Source organism: Pteropus alecto, unplaced genomic scaffold (assembly GCF_000325575.1).
Source record: "Pteropus alecto unplaced genomic scaffold, ASM32557v1 scaffold72, whole genome shotgun sequence".
In the NCBI taxonomy this organism is placed as follows: domain Eukaryota; kingdom Metazoa; phylum Chordata; class Mammalia; order Chiroptera; family Pteropodidae; genus Pteropus; species Pteropus alecto.
Window position 1 is genome coordinate 6,083,750 of NW_006436811.1, and position 13,212 is coordinate 6,096,961.

The 13,212-nt window shown below is 33.6% G+C and overlaps 1 protein-coding gene across 1 annotated transcript in view; it reads right to left on the reverse strand.

Moving 5' to 3' along the window:
- The window catches only part of DACH1 (dachshund family transcription factor 1), a 387,153-nt gene that overhangs the window by 373,298 nt on the left and 643 nt on the right, over nt 1-13,212 (reverse strand). The gene's annotated exons all lie outside the window — the stretch shown is intronic.

The following is a 13,212-nucleotide window of genomic DNA, read 5'->3' on the forward strand; positions in this document are numbered from 1 at the left end:
CATGGCAAGAGTGCCAATGAGAATGTTTCATCCGACATTCCTGGAAGCTGTCTGACCAATAGAAGTGGTTTGAAATGGTTCCCTAATCACTGTTGAAATCACTGATAGTACTGTCTGTCCACACTATGACAGACAAAAGCTGAAATGTATTAAACATAGCAATCCATCATCCTGCAGATGGAAAGCAGGAGCCAGGCGAGTTCAGAGGCAGTGACTGCCCGCTGCTTAACAAAGGCTGGAGTCCCGACAGTTCAGTCCCTTCCTAGCTCCTCACTACCTCCCCTCCACCTAAGATAAATGAGTGTAATCAGTGAGGGAGAAAGCCTGCTGAGGACCTCAAATTCAAACATTGTTACATGTAAAGTGGTGCTTCTTTTTTTCCTAATCAGAATTGTTACTTAAACAGGTTTCTCCAAATATAAGAAGAGAGGTATTTAAGTAAATGAATGGATGAATAAATGAATGAATGATTAAAGAAAGTACAGCCTTAGAAAATACTGCATCAGTATAGCACTAAATTTGGAGAGCTAGTTTTGAAATAAAGCTCTAATGCCAGCTCCGAGGAATTCAGAATAAAAGTCAATTAAGGGTAAGTTTACATTGTTGGAAGCAACTTAATAGTGAAGTTCTCTTTGAATGAACAGGGGATTATTATTTTTAAATAAGCACCAAATAGAAATGAAATGATATTTGCTAAAGTTCAATTCATTTTGCATACTCGTTTCTAATAAGGACATCTGAGTCACAAAATAGCCAAAGGGACAGAAAAACTCTCAACTGCTAACAGCACATTAACAAAGTATAGAAACGAAAGACACTTTTCTTTGGGTTTCAGCCTTGTCATTTCCAATTTTCTGCTCTTTGGACATGCTTGTATTCAAATTCTGGAACATCCATTCAGCATATCAATCCTAATTAGACAATCTGGGTCTGGAAAGGATGAGAGCTGGGTCATTTGCATAATTTAATCATAAATACTCAGTGATACATATTTCCAAATGCATTTGTACAATTATCTTTTCATCCTTGGGGCAATGGTATTAATATGATTAGGCAATATTTCTGGAAAAAACAGACAAGTATGCACTCTTTTTAACTGCAGCTTAGGGCGATATGAAAAATTAATTAATTTCTGAAGAAAATCAATTTCTCTACGTGACCACATTAGACATTGCTAAACCAAGACTCAGAAACCTCTCTCAATCACTACATTTTATCAGGCCCTTCTAAATTCTGATTAGTATGTGAACTATTCAATAGAAAAACTAGAAATGTATCAAAAAGCATCTTAAATTTTGAAGAGATCTTTCTATTTACTTTCATTTCGGGTGTACCACTCTGCTTTACTTTAATGCACTGTTATTTAACCAGTCAATGAGAAGCCTGTGCTTTTGGTGTGAACTCATCTTGAGTGATCTTTTATTAATGTACATTAACCAATTTCAAGGACAATAGGATAAGGTTACTTTTAAAATGCTTTCTCGAGAAATAGATTTATATTCATCTAAAATAATCTTAATTCACACGAGACTGTTTATTATGAAAAAAATTAGATAAACCAAGTTGTCCCAAAGAGTACCATTGTTATAAGAAATACATTGTAACATACTTAGTAGAGATATAAGAACCCAGGTGGCTAATCTGATTTTTTAAAATGAGATTCGGCTTTGTATGTTGATTAATACAAAAGAAAGAAGTCACATTTGTGAGTTTAAATGTACTATTCTTTTCAATCAAATGAAAAAGTAGAAATTACTGCATGCAAATATTCAATATTCATTTAATTTGCATAAAGGTGCTTGAACAAATTTTTGATTCTAACAAGCTCATTTTTCATGCGTTTTGTCTTTCATCCTAATCTAGCATCTGTCATTCCTTTTTGAAGTTATTATCGGCCCAATTCCCTCTTGGACATGGTTGCTGGGTGACCGGTATCTTAGCACCCACTTTGACAGGAACAGATGTGAATCTGATCAAGAGATTTCCCAAGAGTACCTGAAATCACAAACAACTTTTGTGAAAAACAAACAGCATCCCTGTCATGGGCCCTCATTTAACCCACACCCAAAAGAGAGAGCAAAAAAGTTTACTCTAGATCAAATATAACATTTTAATTTTTTTCCCTAAACTTGAAATAAAATACCTTAATAAAAATAAATTATACTGTCACACTGTTGAATTTGGGGGATCCAATCTAAATATCAACAGCTCAAAAACCCAGTTGGTTCTCTTTTTGGCTAAATGTTTATAGGTGAATTCATGACAAAGTGTTTCTATTTTCACCAGTTTCTACCAAAAAAAGAAAAAAGAGGATTATAATGAGGATAATTTAAATGATAAAGATATTTAAGAAGCTAAAATTTAATTTGGTGTCTGAAGGCTTCTTATATTAAGTATGATGTAGAATTCTGTGCAATGTTAAGGATTACTCTACTTAAACAGAATCACCTAAAACATAAAAGCTCCATTTTTCCTTTTGTGCATTTTATAGCAAGAATTTTTAAGATTTTTTTTTTTTCCCAGTTCATGTGGTATACCATCAATCATTGTTAGAAACAGAGCTGCAAAGTGCCACTGGAAAACAAAAAAGGTCATAGAAACTTCATATTATCACCATTACAAAAGTCAAAATAGGTTGCCTTTCCTGAACTAGATTTTGTTTAAGAAGAGTATAATGTGGTTGAGTCATGTGATCTAACTCCTTTCCTTCCTCCATCACAGTCAGAGAAAATGAAGAGCAATAGTCATTTAGAGCACCACGAAACTAGTTGAGGCAAACTTTCAAAATAAATGAAATATTTAATCAAATGTTGATATTTTATAAACATGCCAAAAGTGATCTTTGAAAACATCCAAATAATTCATTTAATTTTTGAGTTTCATTCAAATGATGTGTCAAGGCAAGACAGAAAAATATTAGCTTACAGTGAAAGTAAGTTTGTTTGTTTTTGCCATATAACAGCCAATGAAAAAGAATAAACAACATATTTAAAACTCTAAATATTTTCTCCTAAATGATCATGACTTATGGTACTTTCCATTGAAAATTTCACTGTTTTTCCTCCACTTCAAAAATTGATTTGTTATAATCATTCTTGTTAGGAATTTTTATGTTTGGTTCTTGTAGCAAAATAACCAGTTATCCAAATGGTTTTATCGATGTTAAGTGGGAAAAAGAAATGAAAGATCTTTGAAATTCTTTTTAATTTTTACCTGGGAAAAGAACTCGTTAATCTTAATTCTAAAATCCAATTATGAAATTATTTAACCATCATAATTGTAACAGCATACATTTAAGTGGGAGAAAATATGTATGTGTGTTGCTTTACCATTTATAAAGTGTTTTTGTATGTATAAGATTCAAAGCAAGTCATTTAATATGGAGAAGTAGGTCCTGTAACCTAATGGTAATCATTTAAAACCATCAGTTATAAACAAAAAGGTATTATAACCCTACACATTCATTCCTATATATATATCTATATATGTATGATATAGCATTTTGATATTCCAGAAATTAAGCACACTAATATATATATATATAAACTCTTCTTTATTTTGTAGATATGGTTAACTTCAGTTTTCCAACTTAGGCTCAGCCCACATAACTAAAGTGAATCTAACTAAAATAAAAATAACTTTTATGAATCTAAGTTATCAATGACTACCTTCATGTGTTACTACTAGTGGCAAAAGGAAATCATTCTGGAAACCACTTCAGGTGGTCCAACTAAAAATAAAATAAGAAATATAACCATCTAAAATGTTTAAAGAAAAAACTTAAACATACTCATATAAAAAAATCCTTATTCTGAAAAGTTATCATGGGAACAACTCTTTAAAAAAAGTTTCTTCCCTTATTAAAGCTGACTCTTCAGGGGAGATAAATTAATATTTTAAAAAGTACAAATTCAATGTTTTCATGTCCAATTAAACAAGTTTATGTTTAAACTCTTTACATCTAGGATGTATATTTAAAAGGTAATTTTGTTTTAAAAAGTAACATCTTAAATATGTGAAAACTTGAAGAGCTGCAAAATTTTGATGGCACCTTGATCTGTGAAATGTCACTCATGAATATTTTTTTAATTGTCCTAAGAATACCTACTTGCAAAATTTGGTAGCCAAACAGGTGTTAACAGAAAAACAAAATCAGATTTGACCCAGAGGTTCTAATATTAAGGTTTGAATTGGGATCAGTTCATTTCTTTCCCATGAGGTAACTTGTATAAATGTAATTCTATGGTTTCATAAAAGCAGGTCAAGTTTTTATCCCTGGGGGTGCTTTGGCAATTTGAAGCATGGAAGCGCTGTTCTGGTACAAGTTCAAATCTGCATGTATTGTCAATGGTGTGAAGAAAAAAAATCAGTGAACGGCAGACATATATTCATCTTTGATTATAATATGCACTTGTCAGAGGGTTCTTAGAGGGTAAGAATAAAGGTGTCAGAGCTCACTAGTCATAAAATATTTTAAAACCATTTTTAGTTACTTATATTTTTCTTTTAAAATAGATGCACAGCAGATGATGTAAAAAGTAATGTGAAATATGCTTCTTTTTACTTAAATAACTAAATGCAAAGATGAACTTAACAAATGTCATTTTACATTTATTATACACAAGTTTTTCCTTTATCCTACAACCTTCAGATGCGGCAAAATCTTTTAAGTAGTTACTGTTTTATAAGCTTCTTTCCACTTTGCAAAAAAACGCATGCATGCTTGCACTTTTACCAATGATGTAATGACTTGACAAATGCCATAGAATGATTGAGAAAGTAATTGATTTCAATTTAACTGGATCTCTATCAGGTGTTTTCAAAGACAATTATAGTCCACTACAAGAAGTGGTAATACACATCTCCTTATGTAGACCTGCAGATTAACCCATTGACCTCATTCCCAACTCATCTCATTGATGGCAAAGCTTTTAGAAGAGCAATCATTTTTTTTTTTTAGGTTATGAAATTGTTTTCCTATCATTTATCCACTGATTTTAAAAGATATGCTTGCTCTAAAGTGCAAGCAGCAATGAAATAAACCAATAAAAGAAATGGAGCAATGACATCAAGCACATTAAATGTCATTCAATAATGTAGAGATTCCACTACCTAACAGTTTAATATCTACTTCACACAAATAAATAATTTTCAGATATAAGTATTTTTCATAAAGAATTAAAAGTACATTTTAATTATCATAAAAATAAAGGCCTAGAAAATTAAGAAAAGTTTTAAATCACTGTCCTACTAACCATATAACATTGTATAATTATATTTTAAAACATTTAGATTAAAATTAATTTTAAATATATTTCCCATTGTCATTCAGTAGAATAGAATCTGATTTATATGTTTTTTTATATTTTAAAAATTACGGAAAGTGAAATTAAAGCCAATTTTATTGGTAAGTTTTTTGCCTACAGCCAGCCAGCCATAGGTCCCATACGCCTGTCTGTATGTGAGTGTGCGTGTATGTGTGTACACACACATATACATATATATAAAGGCTTTTCTAAAAATATTTTAATTATTTAAGCATAAATCCATAGACTACAAATGGGCTAAGATTAATATAAACAAAACTATCCACCAGAAAGATCTCTAAACACTGATAAATATTTTACACTTGTTGCACACACAAGAACATCCATCCTAGTATTTAATACGTGACAATTTAAAGTGCTCTAAGCTATACATTCAAAATCCAAAGATATTATGAAACTAGAAACTAGAAATAAGTATCATTTCCAAGGATAAGCTGAAGAAAAATCACATATTTTAAATATAAAATAGAAACTAATACTGTCAAATATATCAGTATATTTTAGCAGAGCTGTGATGGGTTCAATGGTTTATTATATCTTCAGAGATTTGTTTCTCTTCATACCTAAACAAAGTACCTAAACAAAATGTCTTTGAAATATAAGGCTATGAATAAGACAGCCCATTCACTGTTGCTATTAATAAAATTCTACAATATATTCAGTTTAAGATTTTAACAAATACTTCAGCTTTTGATATGTGAATATAATAAAGTATTTCTTGATAAACATAATCTAGAGATTTATTTTCAACACCTTTGCTTAAGAAATGACCAGTATTACTTAAACTGAATTAGCAGGTATTTACTGCAAATACTTCTAAGTGCCTCCATAAAATAATTTCTTTTCAACTAGTACTATTTCTTTCCTGATATATTTTTTGTCCTTGAAGAAAAGTCCTATTTTCCCTGTTGTGAGTAGAAGGGTAATCTAATTATTTAGCAACATTTGATACCATATAAAATCAAAGATGTTACACTGTGACTTTTTAATATTTGTTTACAGTCTCATTCATTTATTTTAAAGAAAGGAAATCATCCCTCAATTCTTCAATGTTACTAACTAAAAATATCTAATCTAGTTTATTGCTTATGTCAATATTGCTTTATGAAAATCATGCTTAAAAAGCATATTCAAACATATATACTACCTTCGAAATCCACTGCAGGATTATTATATACCTAGTTACAGTTAAATTTATAGTCTTCAAATTTCAGTAAATAATTTTGACTTCTCACTAGAAATATACAATATACTCCAGATATTGTATTCATTTTATACAATATGTTTTAGATGCTCCAGTTAAGCAATTTTTGTTTTTTTAATTATTACTTTCTAAAACTTTTTAAAAAGCATCTGGCTATTCAGCATGTTGCTGTGCTGCATAGTTTTAGACACTGCAATATACTTTATAAGAACAAAACTATAAGTCCAATTAAGTAATGACAGTGAGTTTTCCAGTTTAGTAAGTTGTCTTTGACAACTTTCACCCAAGTCACGTACATTAAAATGTGTAAAAGAATCCCAGCTTGATATCCTGGATCAAATCCAACCTAATCTGAATCAGAAAGCAATAGTGCCACGCCTTTAACAAAATTCAGCCATTGGCCATTTCAATATCCAATTTTTAAAAATCTACATAGGAATATTTTTGATGGATGAATTAGAATCCTTTTACATTGTAAAGTAAACACAAGTCAGAATTTTAAATGTACCTGGTTCAAGATTCTTGATTTTGGATCAAGTGTTGCTATGGGTCATTCTCTACATATGATTATATTACATACTATATTACATTTATCTGCTATTTTATTCCACTGATTTTAATTACATCATTAATTTGAAAAACAATGAGATTTCCTTGATTGCTTAATTTTCTCATTTATTCCAGATAGAAAATTCTGTTCATAGTTATTCATACATTTAAATGTAAAATTAGTCATGAACTGTAATAGACACTCTTAAAAAAAATTCTCAGAACCTTCTCAAAGTAAGTGGGTACATCACAATAAAGTGATCCACCAATTAATACAATAATAACTAATCACTGGACCAAATATAAATATACTATCTTCGGTGTTCTTGTTTTGCAAAGAAATAATTTGGTAAACTTACTAAACTATTTTAATAAAGTCATTTCGACACTGTGACATATACTAAAAAGCAAATATTAGCAATTAAAAGTTATTTTAAAAGACAGCTACTGTAGCAAAAAAAAAAAAAAACTTTTGACTAGAAATGTTTCTGACAAATTGAGAATGGAAGTAAAGGAATTTGAGCACAATGTAGGCTCACAGAGCCTCTGCCATGCCTGAGACACACGTATCTGTCCAGAATAGAGTCTTTAATACTACATTTATCTGGACTCAATTAGGTAGACTTTTAATTCAAGATTTTCTTCATCAAAAATAAATGTTATTCAACATAACAAATATAATGGAAAAGACTCCTTAATGCAGCCTGAAAGCCTGAAATATAAATATTAATGTATTTTAATGTATTCTGAGCCAGAATTTTTATGCTGCAGCATTTAGATAAGAATGTATATGTATGCATATATGTATGTATACGTGTGTGCATGTGTGTGTGTGTATATACAGTAACTCAGTAGTTAAGAAAATGGCACGTGCTGGCACACGCTAAGGTCATTCTATTCTTATAAAAATTCAAAAATAAAATGATAAAATTTTATCTTAATTTCATTTTTAAATACCCAAACAGTTAATATCATTTTTTTTACATTGTCATTCCAGAGGTATGTAGTTTGGTGTGACTTTTTTTTTTTTTTCTGGTGGACAATCTGAAAATAAAATTCTCAAAAGATAAATTCAGGCAGAGTTTAACTTTTTTAGGGAATTGACTAACAAAAATCTTAAAATCAAAATGTTTAGTGAACTCTAGAAGACTCACCTGTACCTATTTAGAAGGCAAACTTCAAATGAATTTCTTCAGGCAAAAATTCAAAGGTAGACCGTTTACAACCTGTGAGAGTTTCATTTCTTACTATATTTTGCAATACGTGTGTTCTACATTGCAAATACAATGTAATTAAAATGATTATTTTACTTGATTAACAAAGGCAATTGTATGATACGATTTAGTAAAGTAACTTGGAAAGAAAATAATACTAATTGATAGTCAAAGCACAAATTGTTACTAAAATACCAACTACTTGGTTACACATTAAACTAATTTACAAATGCTACTTACATTCCAAAAACAAAACAACAAATGAGAAACAATAAAGCATATTATGTTTCACATGCTGGTGAATCACACATGGTAAATCACCAAAGGGAAGAGTGATTTATGCTCGAAACCAGCCAAGACTTTAATCAATATTGGGTGTCACATCTCAGGAGGTTGGGGGAAGTAGTGAGGCAAAAACAGAGTGGCTAACATTGGTCTCAATCGTTTATATATAACTTCTGTGAAATATAGTAGATTAACAAAAAACAGTAGCTGATTTGGACTAATAAATTAAGAGTGAAAACTGTGTATTAAATGCAAATACAAAAATTCTGTAGGGGAATTCTGAAAAAAAAAAAAGCTTGTTTTGTATTTTAGTCTACGTAAATATTTGAAGCTTCACAAAATACTCCATGTGCAAATCACGTTTTCTCAGAGCGTTAACTAATAATCTGTGGAGTTCAGAAAGTAAACCGTCTTCAAAACTACGTGCACTTTTTACAATAATGATTATAACATTATCGAAGACTAACTCCAAGAACAACAGGTTTGAAAGATATTATCCAAATAACTCAAGAATTTGTATTTTGCAATATAATTTGATTAAACAAGGTAAATTTTAGGTTACAATATTCTCAGGTTTAACTTATATATTAGTTATTAAACCATAATTTCCTAAGATTTTTAAGGTATACAGAAATAAGTGGTAGAACCAGATTTAAACTTTTATATTCAGGCCTTAGTCTTCTAATTATGCCATATTCTTTTTGAAATGGTATAAAATGAAATATTAGGCTTTATAGAAGCTATTAATCTCCTGTAATACAAAAACTTCAAAAGCACAGTCTCTCTTCATTTGAAGTAATTTTTTTAATTTCCATGTGCAAACTATCATAATTATCTGTTAGAAGTGAATCTGTATTTGTGTTGAAACTTTCTATGATGATGCATAAGTTCATAAGTCTTACCATTGAAAAATATGCAATGAGGGAAATGTTAAAAAAAGAGAGGCTGAGTCAGTGTGCCATCTTTATTAAAACTCCTAGTTGGTATTTAAAAAATCGAGCCAAGCATTGGAAAATATTTTATACTTCTTATACTAAAATTGCATCCATATATTACTACTGAATAAAAAAGACTTGCAAAGTCTTTGAATTTGCTGTCTATGGATGGTATTAACTTTTAAGACAAAAAAGTACTGCTTGTGAATATATGTATATGCATATAAAATGTCTGATAAAACTAACTGAAATCCATTCAAGTCAAAAACTTAACAAATCTAGGGCTACACAGTACCCAAATCACAATCTGCTTTGAAAGATCCCGAGACAAAATCATCTTCTGGCAATACTCAAAAAATAAGCATTTTGGATCAAATAAAAGTCACTTTTTATTACCTGAATTCACAGAAAATTGCATCCTCATCCAAATCTACAAACAAGAGACTGACTCATACAGAGACTTGACCATCTACATAATTACTTTTCTTTTTCTGTTGTTGTTTAATGGTTGCCAGTTAATTAAGTGACTTCTGTTGCAACAGCCAAGTTCATGCAACTAATGTTTAGTTTAAAAATAATAATTGAAGGAAGATGATCAAGGTCAGACTTTATCTTTTGACAACTTTTAAATATATTTTCTTACATTTTCTTTCATGTATTGAGACCTTTACTTTTAGCTTTACTTTCAAGCAGGTGGTAGTCTATTTCATCTCCTTGTGGTAATGACAGATGGCTTCAGCATTTATTCTAGTTTTCATAGACAGCATACTGATGCAATAGCCCCAAGCAAATTAAATCCACTCTAAGGTTTGTTACTGAGTCACTTTGAGCAAGTTTATGAACCTTTCTTTTTTCCTTTAACATCATTTTGGTTCCTCAGATTCCCTGGCATCTAAATGCTATTAAGAGACATAATTAGATATATGTTCTATAAAACGCTGAGAATGCTAAGATTTGATGTTTCTTGCACACTGTATATATTGTTTTATAGTTTGCCTTTTTGCATTTTCTCTTATCCTCTGCATAAATTATTCTCTTAGATAGTTTGTTAAGTACCCGGAGGAGAAAGAAACCAAAATGAAAGAAATTGATATATATAGGTGAATTTAAAAAAAAAAAAAAAGATCTGAATAATGAAGGCATAAACGAGACTGGAATGAAAAAAGTAATTTTAGTTTTGTAAATTGAAGATGCTAAATATTTTAGGTATTGCTTTCAAATTTAAGAAATAAGACAATAACACTTGCATTTATCATGTAAAATATTAATGCAGTACACTGCAAATAGCATATTTTGATGAAAGGGAGTTCAATTATAAGTTTTCCATCTTCTTAGTCACTGGCAGAGTCAGGAAAACCTAGGTAGAAATAGGCAGCTACACATCTTCTAAGGTCAACAACTGCTGTGTTTGCATGTATTAGAGTTTGAGCAAGTTCTGTAGTTGATAAAAGATCAAAATGCAAAAGCAAATCAACAAACTTACCATGTTTAACTTAAAAATAATCTGAAATAGACTTTTAGAATAACACATTTAATTTTAAAGACCAGGTAATTGAAATATAGAGAATTGATACATTTTTGAAGAGATAAACAGTTTACAGGATTTAACTTATTCTGGTTCTAAAAGTTTAAACTCCGGGATGGGGGGGAACCTATTTTAAAAATGTTGCCAATAACTTAAAGACTATTCTCTGATCAGATGGAGAGGACTTCAATTTCAACGTCTAAGCAAAAATTTCAGGGGGAAAAAAAACAAGGGAATAATTGTTAGAGATGTTAACACTACCTACTTCGAATTGATTATAACGTTGCAGTCATTCGAAGGAAGTTTTCTCTCGCAAATTTTTTGTTAATGTGAAATGGCCATTAATTATCTAGTACAGTGTGTGCTGTAAGAAACACACAAAGAGGATTCGAGAGCAGAGTGCTTTGATTACTAAAAAGAAAAACAGTAGCGCTTCACCAATTGTCTCTACGGGATAGAGACAATTTTATAACAATCCTATCTGAACTGGCTTCAAATTTCAACTAGCATTTTTCATAACAACACCGTAACAATTTTCTGCCGATTCGAATAGTTTTATCTTTCGGTAAATATTTTGTCTCCTACATGTCCAAGGACTCCAGCTATCACCGTAAATGACTTTTAATAATCAAGATTCCCCCTCAGTCTTTACTGCTACCTGTCCATACTCTTGGGCACGCGCACGCGTACACACACACACACACACACACACACACACACACACACAGACGCACACACACACGCTCTCAGCATTCCCCCCAAAATAGTAGAAACGAAGGTTCAAAACCCAGAGACACACCCATTGCCCCTTGCAAAGAATGGCAAATAAACACGGAAAAGTTTCTGGCTCGGTCAGGATAGGACATCTGCTGGGTCGGAGTTCGAGTCTTTTAGCCTTGCACCCTTCTCAGGACACTAGCCAGAAGTCTTCTTCGGAGGAAAATAGAGCTAGGGGCTTTTTCACTCTGATTTCTTTCTGGTCTCGTCCTACCCTTCTTTCCTTCCCACCTCAGTTTCCTTAGCTATTAGGGGCAGGGACTCAGAAAGAGTAAAACTCAGTTCCTTCTCCGGGTCTTTAAACTTATAGGGAGGGTACCTAAGTCTCCGCGCAAATTTTGCGCGCAGTTCCCACGCTAGCGCTTCTTGTCTCCAACTTTCCCCACTCGCTTTCTTCCGACAAATGAACTTTTCCCTCTACAGCGAACGGTAGGCACAAGGCGGAACTGTGAAAAAAGGTGAAATGACCATTTTTGCCCCGAAACTGACAAATTACCCCACTCCCGCCCCCTCTCGGTAGATCCTCCCCCAGTGAGCGTTCATTAGCATAAAACTGGTCTGGCTGGGCTCCCGGTCCCTTGGCCGCGAGGGTTTGCGCGCTTTGCCGGGATGGGGAAGCCACCTCACAGCTACTGCATTCAGATCCAAAGAGCATCCCAGTGCAAAGCCTGTACCTGCTCATTGCGTGAGCTACTAACCTTAAAAAAGAAAAAAGGAAAGGAAAAGAAAGAAAACAGTTTGGAGAGATAAAGCGCGCGCACGCGCGCGAGAGCTGTGGTCTTCCATGCACACCTCTCCAGTTCAGCTTTCCAGAGTCTCAGGCACCAGGTCACCTCCCCGTACAGAAGAAAACCTCCTGGTCCCCTCGCATCTGCCCCGGGGCAAACGTACTCCTTTATCTACTTTGCACACGCACGCGCTCACACGCGGACACACGCACACATGCGCGCACACACAGACCCCTCCCCTCGCCGGGCTTCCCCTCCGGGCTTTGGGGCTGAACTCACTGCGGGTCCCTCGGGACTGGCCCCGGGCCTTTCCGCCTCTGAGGTCGTTCCCTTCCCGACCCCAAAGTGGCCCACTCCCGAGACTCCCTCGCAGGCGCCTCACCCAGAGCTCGTCTTTCCGCCCCCCGAACCCTGCGGGGCAGGATCACGACCTCCCTCCGCCGACCAGCCCCGCGGGTACCCTTGGCTCGCGGTGGAACCCGGGTCCGAGGGAGCGCACACACCGGCAGCCTCGCGGAGGGGGGTCCCCAGACGCTGGCGCGGCCCTGGAAGGGGCTGTGGCTCCTAGAAAGGCACCATCCTCCTCTTCCCCGCCCTCTGCTCAGGAGGACTTGGGGTCCCCGCGTCCCCCAGCATTAGCCAAGCCCCCGCGGGCTGGGGAGGAAGGG